A 13,133-nucleotide genomic window follows, 5' to 3' on the forward strand; every position below is an offset into this window, starting at 1 on the left:
GATGACCTAAAGTTAACCATAGCCCTCTACTTTTTAAAGTGCCGTGTTGTTACAAGAATCACCCCTTGTAATAATGATCAGTGAAGCACGGAGAATCTGTAGTTACCAGCAAGTAACTTCTATTGCTTCAACTAAAAGCATGTAGGATCACTAACTGTCTCACTAACTGTGCGCATACTACTAGAATTGTCTGACAGTCCATTGACAGCCAATGAAGAGAAAAGGATATTACCCAGGAAAGGAGTCTACACTGGCCAGGTGTTCCTCATGGCCCTGATCTCCACATGTCCGTGGGGTCGTCCTTATCCGCGATGATTAGTCTCTGGCTGCTGGAGAGTTATCACTCCTGTGTATTTGGAACTTCTGATTCTTGTACTGTTCCTCATCAATTGAACCATTGGATTCCATCCCATTGGCTCAAGGTCAACTGATCTACCTGGGTCAACTTCTTACTGGTCATTGTATGGGCTACAGCCAACATTGTTTCATGGCTCTGCCCACCCCAGCCTTGTGTATTTGTGTCTTTACACTCTGACTGGTCCAAACCAGTTAAATGAGGCAACCCAGACAGAGGCTGTATCCACACTAGACCAGATAATTTTGAAAACATCGGTTTCACATAAAAACAATAGGCATTTTTGGAAATACCTCCGTCCACATTAAAACAGGTATTTCGGCAAATGTCCTCCTACTGGGTACGTGCAGGACACATCTACAGAAAACAAATGAAATCTTTGGTGTTGAATCTCACCATAAAAGACTTGGAGCATGTTTGTCCAGTTACAGACCAGAAAAATTTAAAAGGAAATTGCCAAACGATGGACAGCTGTTGGCTCTCGCGCAGGAGGACTTAAAACAAAAAAAACTGGAGCTTATGGAGACAACCAACAGGGAGTTCACGGACAGTATTGGAAACATTTCCTACAGCCATAGTCTCTTCACCGATGAAAGGGACGACAACTACAACTAAATGCAATAAGGCTTGTTACTGGGCAAAAGTGAAATTTACAGTACCTCATTTGTTTGTCTTTACTTTTGCCATGTCTTTCTGTATTATTTTGCTGTCTTTAACATATGCAATAAATTGAGTTACTGGGCAAAAGTGATTTTATTTTTACCTGAGTAAAAGTGAAACTTACAATTTTCCTTTTTTGGCCTTAACATTTTCACATCTATGACAAACATAAGCTACTACTTAAAAATGACATTTTGGAAGTAGTGACAATTGCATTTATTGAATGTTTGCACAAGCAATATATTAATAAAGCACCTACTTAAATGTATAAAAAATGTCTGCATCAGTGTTATCTTGTATTTCCATACAATGTTACATTAGGCTGTAACACATCTTGTCAGAGAAATACTTGCATAAGTAGATAAACCACCTTCATACAATCAAGGACAGAAAACAGAGCAAAGTGAGTATACTTATTTATTCAGTAAGTTATGGGTCAAAGTAATTGGTGAGTACATTTCTAACTCTTCTGGCTTCAGTCTCATTGCCGTCTGTTCTGAAATTGTTAGGCTGTGTGGGGAGTTGAAATTCTCTGTCGTACTGCAAAGCTGCAGTATCATTCTGCTCAGGGACAGTCCCTGAAGCCATCCTTCACTGTTGTTGTGGTGTTGGAGGTTGCATTCAAGAAAACAATGAAGTGCCACGCTGCCGCTACCATCTGTTCCGGCACGTCATGACGGCATTTTTAAAAAGCTTCGGTTACCCCATCCACAATACGTCAGACAATCGGCGTTTTCAGATTTACACACTCTGGAGAACGTTTTAGGAAAGCTTCATTTTTGGGGGAGCAAAACACCATTTCAGTGTGGAGAGAGGGTCAAAATGAAGAGAAAAAGCTTTGGTTATGGATTTATCCGGTCTAGTTTGGATGTAGCCAGAGTCTAACGAGATTACCGATTGCAGGTCTGGCATTTTTACATAACAAGTAGCTACTTCTCTGAGAATGGTCTCAGGTATATTGCTCTGATTAGATTGTCCCAGACCAAGGATCAGTTCAGAGTCCATGCCCTTTACCTAACAAATGGCTATTTGTTTGAGAATGTTTAGGATCATTATTTGAAGCTTCCTGTGTCCACGTTCAGTTGCTCTGATCAGATTATTCAAAAACAAGAAACAGTTCAGAGTTCACAAAATGGGGGAAACAAAAACAACTGGCTTGTCTGTTTCCCCTGTCCTTGATCACACTGCAGTTTCTTTTGGCCAACAATGTACTTATCCAGGAGTCTCTTAAAAAAACCCTATTTTAGGGTCCACAACCATCGCTGGCAGCCCATTCCATGTACTCACCCCTCTCTGCTTAAAAGAGCTTACCTTTGACATCCCTCTTGTACCTACTTCCAAGCACCTTAAAACTGTCTCCTCTTGTGTTAGCAATTTCAGCCTTGAGAAAAAGCCTCCGACTATCCACATGATCAATGTCTTTCATCGTCTTATACACCTCTATCAGGTTACCTCTCATCTTCCATTGCTCCAAGGAGAAAACGCCAAGTTCACTCAACCTATTCTCATAAGGCGTGCTCCCCAATCCAGGCAACATCCTTGTAAATCTCCTCTGCACCCTTTCTATAGTTTCCACATCCTTACTCTAGGGAGGTGACCAGAACTGAGCACAATACTCCAAGTGGGGTCTGACCAGGGTCCTATATAGCTGCAACATTACCTCTCGGCAACTAAACTCAGTCCCACGGTTGATGAAGGCAAATACACCATATGCCTTCTTAGCCACAGAGTCAACCTGTGCAACAGCTTCGAGTGTCCTATGGACATGAGCCCCAAGATCCCTCTGATCCTCCACACTGCCATGAGTCTTACCATTAATACTATATTCTGTCAGCATATTTGACCTACCAAAATGAACCACCTCACACTTAACTGGGTTGAACTCCAGCTGCCAATTTTCAGCCCAGTTTTGCATCTTAGCGATGTTCCGCTGTAACTTCTGACAGCCCTCTACACTATCCACAACACCCCCAACCTTTGTGTCATCAATAACTTTACTAACGCACTTTGTTTCATAATTCATCTTCTCCTTCCTAATGACCTCTTAGTTTCCTTCGGCAAGTTTTTAAAATCGTCCTAATTCTCTATTTTCTTTGTGTACCCTCTCTTTTGATTTTACTTTGGCTCTGACTTCACTTGTCAGCCATGGTAATGTCCTTCTTCCATTTGAAAATTTCTTATTATTTAGAATCTATCTGTCTTGTACTTCTCTCATTTTTCACAGAAACTCCAGCCATTGCTGCTCTGCTGTCCTTCCTGCTGGAGTCCCCTTCCAGTCAACTTTGGCCAATTCTCCTCTCATGCCATTGTAATTTCCTTTATTCCACTGAAATACTGACAAATTGGAATTTAGTTTCTCCTACTCAAATTTCAACATGAGCTCAGTCATATTGTGATCACTGATCCCTGAGTGTTCCTTAACCTTATGCTCTCTAATCGCCTCCGGATCATTGCACAACACCCAATCCAGCACAGCCAACCCCCTAGTGGGCTCAACAACAAACTGTCCCTTAGACATTCTACAACTTCTCTCTTTTGAGATCCAGTACTGACCTGGTTTTCCCAATCCGCTTTCATTTTGAAATTTCCACCAATTATCATGACATTGCTCTTCTGACACGCCTCTTCTATCTCCTGCTGTAATTTGTAATCCACATCCCAGCTGCTTCTTGAAGGCTAGAATACAACTGCCATTGGGGTCCTTTTACCCTTGTCATTTCTAACTCAACACATAGAGATTCTACACCTCCTGATCCTAAGTCATCCCTCCCTAATAATTTAATATTATTTCTTATACACAGGGCCACACTACCCTCTCTACCTACTAATCTATTTTTCTGATACACTGTATATTCTTGGACGTTCAGCTCCTAATGGCAGCCAACCTTTAGCCAAGTTTCAGAGATGGCCACAGCATCATACTTGGCAATCTGTAGCTGAATTTCAAGATTGTCCATTTTATTTCTTATGCCGCGTGCATTTAAATATAACCCAGTCCAGTATTGGATGCTTTCTGTTTGAACTGCACTTAGCTTCTCTTGCTGTGTAACTCATTCCATTGGCTGTAATCATGCCTCATCTTCTGCCTGTCCTTTCTATCATCTTTGTTTCACACCCTCTGTTCCTCAGCCTTATCATTCCGGTTTCTAACCCCTGAGGGGGATGTCTCACTAGGGGTATAGTTGCAACCCTCTGGCCCAGGGTACTACATACGCCAGCCTACCTGGGGGTTTCCTGACTCTTTAAGATCTTCTTACCTTGTCATCTACGTCTTCAGTTTCAGACACTTATGGTCTATTTGACGAGACCTCCCTCTGTCTATTACTTGTGCCTTTCGGCAACTCGGGTCCCTCTGCCACTTTGCTGGGCTCAGCTTCAATCCCAGTTACCTTAGAGCCCAGCCCCCCCCACTTCATGTGCACATTGGGACAACGCATCGGCACCAACATTCCGACTCCCCAGCCTGTACTTCAGGCTGAAATCATAGGCAGACAATGCCGCCAACCACCAATGGCCTGTGGCATCCAATTTCACAGAGGTCGGGATATAAGTTAATGGGTTGTTGTCCGCCCTCGCCTCAAACTTGGCACATATAGGCACTTAGCTTATCTACCATGCCCCACTTCAATGCCAGGAACTTCAATTTGTGTGTGGAGTAATTTCACTCAGAGGGTGACAGGTTTCAACCTTGTGCCCTGATCCTGATAAAGAACACTTCCTAAGCCTTCTCTACTGACGTCTGGATGCAATACATATGGCAACTGAAGGTCTGCAAAAGCCAGCACCGGCGCTTTCTTTGGCAGCTCCATCTTGTTCCAAAAGGCTCTGAAGGGCTAAGGTAAACTTTACCATCCTCTCCTTTCATCCCCCCTTTCTTCCCCAATGGAGGATAACTGCATAGAAGCTGATTTAAAGGGTGACTCACTTCACAGTAGTCCTCCATGAACCTTCGATGATACACACAGAAACAAAGGAATAAGCGCAAAGCGCACACAGTCTGGGCCTTTGGCCATGTGGTCACCGCCTCTGTCTTAGAACTACTCCATCCCATGAGACTATGAGCTCAACATAGTGGACAGACATCTTGCAGAACTGGCACTTGTCCAGGAAAAGTTTTAACCCTTCAACTTTCATGCAGCCTAACACCTTCTGTAGTCTCACTTCATGTTCCTCCAAGCTGGACCCGAACACTATGAGATCATCCAGATACACCAATATCTCAAGCAAGTTTATATCCCCCACCACTTTCTCCATGACACACTGGAAAGTCGCTGGGGCTTCCGATATGCCCTCGGGCATCCTTTCAAGCTGGAAGAATCCCAGTGGACATATGAATGCTGTCTTCTCTTTATCAGCCTCACTCACGGGGATCTGATAATACCCACTTCTCAAGTTCAGCACACTGAACTACTTGGCACCATTCAGGCAGGCCAGTGAGTCCTTGATTCTCAGGACTGTATACTGGTTGTTTGCTGCATGCCTGTTCAGAGTCCAATCATCCACACACATCCATCCCTTCCCATTGTTCCTCCTGGCCACCAGTATTGGAGATGCATAAGGGCTTCTGGACAGCGATGATCCTAGCTTCCTTCAACTTCCACAGATACTGCTGAATGTCCTCCACCTCTGCAGATACCAGTTGCCGTGACCTTTCTCTGTGCCCCGATTGGTGTGGCGAATGCTCTTGGAACAAATCAAATCAAATTTGTCAGTAGAAAAAATATCTTCCAGCTTCAGCATTTTCTCTATCAACCTTTTCTTCAAACCTCCAGGTATCAGAGAGTTCCCAAAGCTGAAAGACTTGGCAGTCAACTTCCCTCTTTTTGGAGATGGTTTCTTCTCGACTTGTCTCACAGGGACACTAGACATGATCGTCACCGGGAAGAGGTGCGCTATTGGCATCCCCTGCCTCAGGGTGACCTCCCACTTCAAAGTGTTTCTGACTCTCACTGTCATCCTGCTCACTTGTACAACTGAGGGCTTCTGCAGTTCGGGCCTCACCAGTAACCCAGCAGGTAAACCTGACTCCTCTTCGTGGTCTTTCAGAGCATCCACCAAGAGGACCTCAGCCTCAATCATTCTAGGAAATTTGGGGTTCCCATCACTCTGGCTACCTCCCGAGGCCGTGACACAACTGGTTTTGACTGCATGAACCACACAGTCTCTCATTTATACTCCTCATCCAGCCCAGTGCAACCACCATTTTCTCAAAAGCAGCTCAGAACACAGGGTGAATGGACAATGCTTTCAGAAAGCTCTCTCCAGTTTTCTCCTTGCAGGCTCCCACTAGCCTTTTCACAAAAGTATTTGTTGCCACAAAAATTGAAACTGCATCCTTGTTGACCAGGTCCAGACAAACCAGCACTAATGTATCAAGGACATCAACTACTCCCTCATCTGCCTCTGAAAGGTCCAGCTTCAATGTGAAGTAATCATCGTAAGGACAGTCATCTGTACTAAGACCCCAGATCTCTAGTGCACTGAATGGCATCAATGGTAAATGTGTCAAATATTGGTTGTAAGACAAACAATACAGCAGAGTAACCTGAGAACTGGTGTCTAGCATAAATACTTTCAATCTGTAATGATACAGTGGAGCTCGGCCCCATCAAGCCTTCAGGAATAGGATATTTTTGCTTTAGGGTTTTCATAGAACATAGAAATTTACAGGACATTACAGGCCTTTTAGCCCACATGGTTGTGCTAACCATGTAATCTACTCTAGAAACTGCCTAAAATTTGCCTAGCTAAATAGCCCTCTCTTTTTCTAAGCTCCATGTACCTATCCAAGAGGCTCTTAAAAGACCCTATTGTATCAGCTTTCACCACCACCACTGGCAGAGCATTCCATACACCCACAATCTGTCTGAAAAACTTACCCTTGACATCCCCTTGATACCTATTTCATCCATTTACCTTTGTATCATCTGTAAACTTGGCCACAAAATCATCAATTCCTCAACCAAATTATAGACGTGTAACGTGAAAAGAAGAGTTTGCAATAGCAACCCCTACAGAACACCACTGGTCACCAGCAGCCAACCAGAATAGGCCCTCTTTATACCCACTCATTGCCGCCTGCCAGTCAGCCAATCTTACATTCATGTTAGCATTTCTCCTGTGATACATTAGGGTCTTATCTTATGTGCGGCACCTGGACAACGGTTTTGAAAATCCAAGTAAACAACAAAGTACATTTACTCTCCTTTGTCTATGCTACTTGTTATTTCTTCAAAGAATTCCAACAGATTTGCCAGGAAAGATTTAGGAAAGCATACTGACTTTGGCTTATTTTATCATGTGCCTCCAAGTCCCCTGAAACCTCATCCTTTATAACAGACTCCAAATTCTTTCCAACCACTGAATTCAGACTAACTGACCTAAAATTTCCTTTCTTCTACCTTCCTCCCTTCTGTGTAGATTGACACTTGCAATTTTCAAGACCTCTGGCACCTTTCCAGAATCTATTAATTCTTGAAAGATCAAGAAAGATCTGAGGAGGAATGGACAACAATATGGAGTTATCAATGGAAGTGTACCAATTCACAGAAATGGAGGGAGTTTGGATGGAAAAACTTGATAAGATATTTTATTACACCCTCTCAAAAATCCCATTATGATGGTAACCTCCCTGTTTGCTGGAGAAATTGTGGAAATCAAAATGCAAATCATTATCACATTTTTTGGGACTGCCCTGTTATCAAAAACTATTGGAGGGGGATACACAATGCCTTACAAGACATCTTTAAATGTGAAATACCCTTGGAGAGTAGGACCATATATTTTGGATATATACCTCAAGAATGGTTGAAAAGGGATAAATATTTAATGAATATACTGTTGGTGGCTGGTAAAAAGACTCTTACTAGGAAATGGTTATCACAGGAGAGCCCAACTTTAAATACATGGATGGAAATTACAATGGACATTTACAAAATGGAAAAGATAACAGCAGCTGTTAATCATAAGCTGGAACAATTTGATTCATACTGGGAAAAATGGTTTAACTACATAACACCTCATAGGCCTGATTTTATTCTCACAAGTCAATGAATATGTTGTAAAAAGATCACTCCCTACTTGTACATAGTTTTTTCCTTTTGTTTGTTTTTTTCTTTCCAATCTTCTACAAGTGTATACCTCAGATAAATACTATGTGGAGATTTGTGACATATATGATGAAATGATATATATGTACAATGTCTGAAATACATCTTATGGAAAAGTTTGTTTGATGAACTTCAATAAAAAATAAATTACAAAAAAAAGAAAGATCATTGGTAATGCCTCCACAATTTCTACAGCTACTTCTTTCAGAACTTTGTTCTGAGACCCCTACTCTTCGTGATTTTTTATAAATGACCTGGATGAGGAAGTGGAGGGATGAGGTATTAAATTTGCTGATGACGAAAAGGTTGGGGGTTATGGGGATTGTGTAGAAGGCTGTTAGAGGTTACAGCAGGACATCAATAGGATGCAAAACTGGGCTGAGAAGTGGCAGATGGAGTTCAACCCAGATAAGTGTGAGGTGATTCATTTTGGTAGGTCAAATGTGATGGTAGAATATACTATTAATGGTAAGACTCTTGGCAGTGTGGAGGATCAGAGGGCCTTGGGGTCCTTTGAGAGTCCATAGGACACTCAAAGCTGCTGCGCAGGTTGATTCTGTGGTTAAGAAGGCATACGGTATATTGGCCTTCATCAATCATGGGGTTGAGTTTAGTGCCAAGAGGTAATGTTGCAGCTCTATAGGATCCTGGTCAGACCCCACTTGGAGTACTGTGCTCAGTTCTGGTCACCACACTACAGGAAAAATGTGGTAACCATAGAAAGAGTGCAGAGGAGACTTACAAGGATATTGCCTGGATTAGGGAGCATGCCTTATGAGAATAGGTTGAGTGAACTCGGCCTTTTCTGCTTGGAGTGACAGAGGATGAGAGGTGACCTGATAGAGGTGTATAAGATGATGAGAGGCATTGATCGTGTGGATAGTCAGAGGCTTTTTCCCAGGGCTGAAATGGCTAGCATGAGAGGGCACAGTTTTAAGGTGCTTGGAAGTAGGTACAGAGGAGATGTCAGGGGTAAGTTTTTTACGCAGAGAGTGGTGAGTGTGTGGAATGGGCTGCGGCAACAGTGGTGGATATGATGGGGTCTTTTAAGAGACTCCTGGACAGATACATGGAATGTAGAAAAATAGAGTGCTATGGGTAAATCTAGGTAACTTCTAATGTAAGGAGATAATCGGCACAGCTCTGTGGGCAGAAGGCCTGTATTATGCTGTAGGTTTTCTATGTTCTATGTTCTATCATACACACTGCTAGGTATAATGCTTTTCAATACCGTAAACCAGTGATGTAATTGGTCAGATTTGCAGAGTGCTGCAGAAACTGGTTACATCTGATCAAGGAACGGCTGTGCAACACCTGGATGTCAGCAAGTTAGACTGGTGGGAAGAGTTTAAAAGGCGATCATTTGTCCTTTGACGGTTTGATCGAGGAATGACTGTGCAGGCGCGTGGACGTCAGCGAGTTAGACCGGTGGGAAGGATTTAAAAAGAAGACAGTTCTATGGAGCAGGCTTCAGATGAGTAGGCATTGAAGTAAAGGTAGACAAAGTAGTGAAGAGTATAGGTGTCCTTTGACTCAACTGGGCTTCAACGACAATGGGTCGAGGCGAGGTGCGTTGCTTGTGTAGAATAGAAACAGGAAGTATGTCTGTGAGGCTGGTGTTCTATACTGGGTGTCAGATGTGGGACGTCTGGCAGTCTCCCAGAGTCCTGGAAGGCCACATCTGCATGTTAAGAAACTGGAGCTGCAGCTCGATGACCTTCATCTGGTCAGGGAAAGTGAGGAGGTGATAGAGAGGAGTTACAGGCAAGTAGTCACACTCGGGCCGTGGGAGACAGATAACTGGGTAACAGTCAGGAGAGGGAAGGGCAAGAGTTCAGATACTAGAGAATAACCCGGTGTCTGTCCCCCTTAACAATAAGTAGTTCTGGTTGAGTACTGTTGGGTGGAATGGCCTACCTGGGGGAAGCAACAGTCTGAAGAGTAGGAAAAGGAAAAGGATGGCAGCAGTGATAGGGGACTCTATAGTTAGAGGGTCAGACAGGCATTTCAGCATGGATCGCTGTTTCCTTCCCAGGTGCAAGGGTCTGGGATGCTTCTGATCGCATCCACGATATCCTGAAGTGGGAAGGGGAATAGCCAGAGATCGTGGTACATAATTGGTACAAACGACAAAGGTAGGAAAAGGGAGGACGTCTTGAAAACAGACTACAGGGTGTTTGGAAAGAAGTTGAGAAGCAGGACCTCAAAGGCAGTAATCTTGGGATTTCGGCCTGTGCCACGTGACAGTGAGTATAGGAATAGAATGAGGTGGAGGATAAATGCGTGGCTGAGGGATTGGAGTAGGGGCAGGGATTCAGATTTCTGGATCATTGGGACCTCTTTTGGGGCAGGCGTGAACTGTATAAAAAGGACGGGTTGTACTTGAATTTGAGGGGACCAATATCCTGGCAGGGAAGTTTGCTAAGGCCTCTAGGGAGAGATTAAACTGGAATTGCTGGGGGGTGGGAACCAAACTGAAGAGTGATGGAGTAAGGGGCTGTTAGCTCACAAATAGTGATAGCTTGAAGACAGTGTGAGAGGGAGGATAGGCAGGTGATAGAGAAGGGATACACTCAGAACAATGGATTGAGATACGTCTATTTTAATGCAAGAAGCATCATGAACAAAGCAGATGAGCTTAGAGCATGGATCAGTGCTTGGAGCTAAGATGTTGTGGTCATTACGGGGACTTGGATGGTTCAGGGGCAGGAAAGGTTACTTCGAGTGCCAGGCTTTAGATATTTCAGAAAGGACAGGGAGGGAGGCAAAAGTGGTGGGGGCATGGCACTGCAGATCAAAGATAGTGTCACAGTTGCAGAAAAGGAGGAAGTCATGGAAGGATTGTCCACTGTGTCTCTGTGTGGAAATTAGAAACAGGAAGGGGTCAATAACTCTACTGGGTGTTTTTTATAGACCACCCAATGGGACATCAAGGAGCAGATAGGGAGACAAATTCTGGAAAGGTGTAATAATAACATTTGTCGTGGTAGGAGATTTTAATTTCCTAAATATTAATTGTTATCTCCCTAGAGCGAGGGGTTTCGATGGGGTAGAATTTGTTAGGTGAGTTCAGGAAGATTTCCTGACACAATATGTAGATAATCCTACAAGAGGATAAGTTGTACTTGATCTGGCATTGGGAAAAGCCTAATTGAATTTTTTGAGGATGTGACTAAACACATTGATGAAGGTAAAACAGTATGGCTGAGAGAAAAGTTGGGTCATCCATGATGAAATGGCAGAGCAGACTCAATGCGCCAAATGACCTAATACAGCTCCTATGTCTGATGGTCTTAAGAAAAGACAAGCATTATGCAGAATAAAATGTAATTAATTATATCAAATTATATAAATACAATCAACATCAACAGGCATTAAGTAGTCCTATAAGTAAGTCAAATTGAAAAAGTAGATTTTTAGAAGCGTTTTGAAATGTTCAACTAGCCTGGCATATCTCAGCTGGTAGAGAAATTTTAGATTTTTGGTACAGAAATCTTCCTAACTATTGGTGCACAAGAGCAAAAATTCACATTACTAGTTCTCATACACTTGGCTCTAGGATCATTATGCAAACCAGTATTCATGGATACAAGATATCACTGCTACAGGTGGAAGTTCCCACTTACTTCAAAAGGAAACAACTATACCACTGCCTAAGAAGAATAATGTGGGCTGCCTTAATGACTATCGCCTGAAAGCACTCACATCAACAGTGATGAAATGCTTCAAGATGTTGGCAAGGACCTGGACCCATTGTCATTTGCCTATCACCACAATAGGTCAATGCAGATGCAATCTCAATGGCATTCTATACAGTTTTAGACCACCTGGACAACACAAACACCTCTGTCAGGATGCTGTTCATCAACCATAGCTCAGCATTTAATGCCATCATTTTCACGATCCTGATTGAGAAGTTGCAGAACCTGGGCCTCTGTACCTCCCTCAGCAATTGGACCCTCGACCTCCTAAGTGGAAGACCACAACTTGCGGGATTGGTGATAACATATCCTCCTCGCTGATGATCGACGCTGGCGCATCTCAGGGGTGTCTGCTTAGCCCGCTACTCTACTTTCTCTCTCTAGATCCATAACTGTGGCTAGGCATAACTCAGCTACCATCTGCAAATTTGCTGATGATACAACCATAGTTGGTAGAATCTCAGGTGGTGATGAAAGGGCATATAGAAGTGAGATAAGCCAATTAGTGGAGTGGTGCCGCAGTAACAACCTGGCACTCAACGTCAGTAAGATGCAAGAGCTGACGTGGGCTTCAGGAAGGGTAAAACAAAGGAACACATACCAATCCTTATGGAGGGATCAGAAGTGGAGAGAGTGAGCAGTTTCAAGTTCCTGGGTGTTATGATTTCTGAGGATCTAGCCTGGTTCCAAAATATCGATATAGTTATAAAGAAGGCAAGACAGCAGCTATACTTCACTTGGAGTTTGAAGAGATTTGGCAAGTCAACAAATACACTCAAAAACTTCTATTGCTGTACCATGGAGAGCATTCTGACAAGCTGCATCACTGTTTGGTATGGGGGGTGGGGGGGGGGGGGGGCTACTGCACAGGACCGAAAGAAGCTGCAAAGGGTTGTAAGTCTAGTCAGCTCCGTCTTGGGTACTAGCCAACAAAGTACCCAGGATATCTTTAGGGAGCGGTGTCTCAGAAAGGCAGTGTCCATTATTAAGGACCTCCAGCACCCAGGGCATGCCCTTTTCTCTCTGTTACCATCAGGTAGGAGGCACCGAAGCCTGAAGGCACACACTCAGCTATTCAGGAATAACTTCTTCCCCTCTGCCATCCGATTCCTAAATGGACATTGAACCCTTGAACACTACTTCACTTCTTTTATTATACAGCATTTCTGTCGTTGAACGTTGATTTACTTGTTTATTTATTTATTTTTTCTCTTCTATATTATGTATTGCATTGAACTGTTGCTGCTAAGTTAAATTTCACGTCACATGCCTGTGATAATAAACCTGATTCTGATTCTGATTATGATG

This window comes from Hypanus sabinus, chromosome 19, assembly GCF_030144855.1.
Source record: "Hypanus sabinus isolate sHypSab1 chromosome 19, sHypSab1.hap1, whole genome shotgun sequence".
NCBI classification, from domain to species: Eukaryota; Metazoa; Chordata; class Chondrichthyes; order Myliobatiformes; family Dasyatidae; genus Hypanus; species Hypanus sabinus.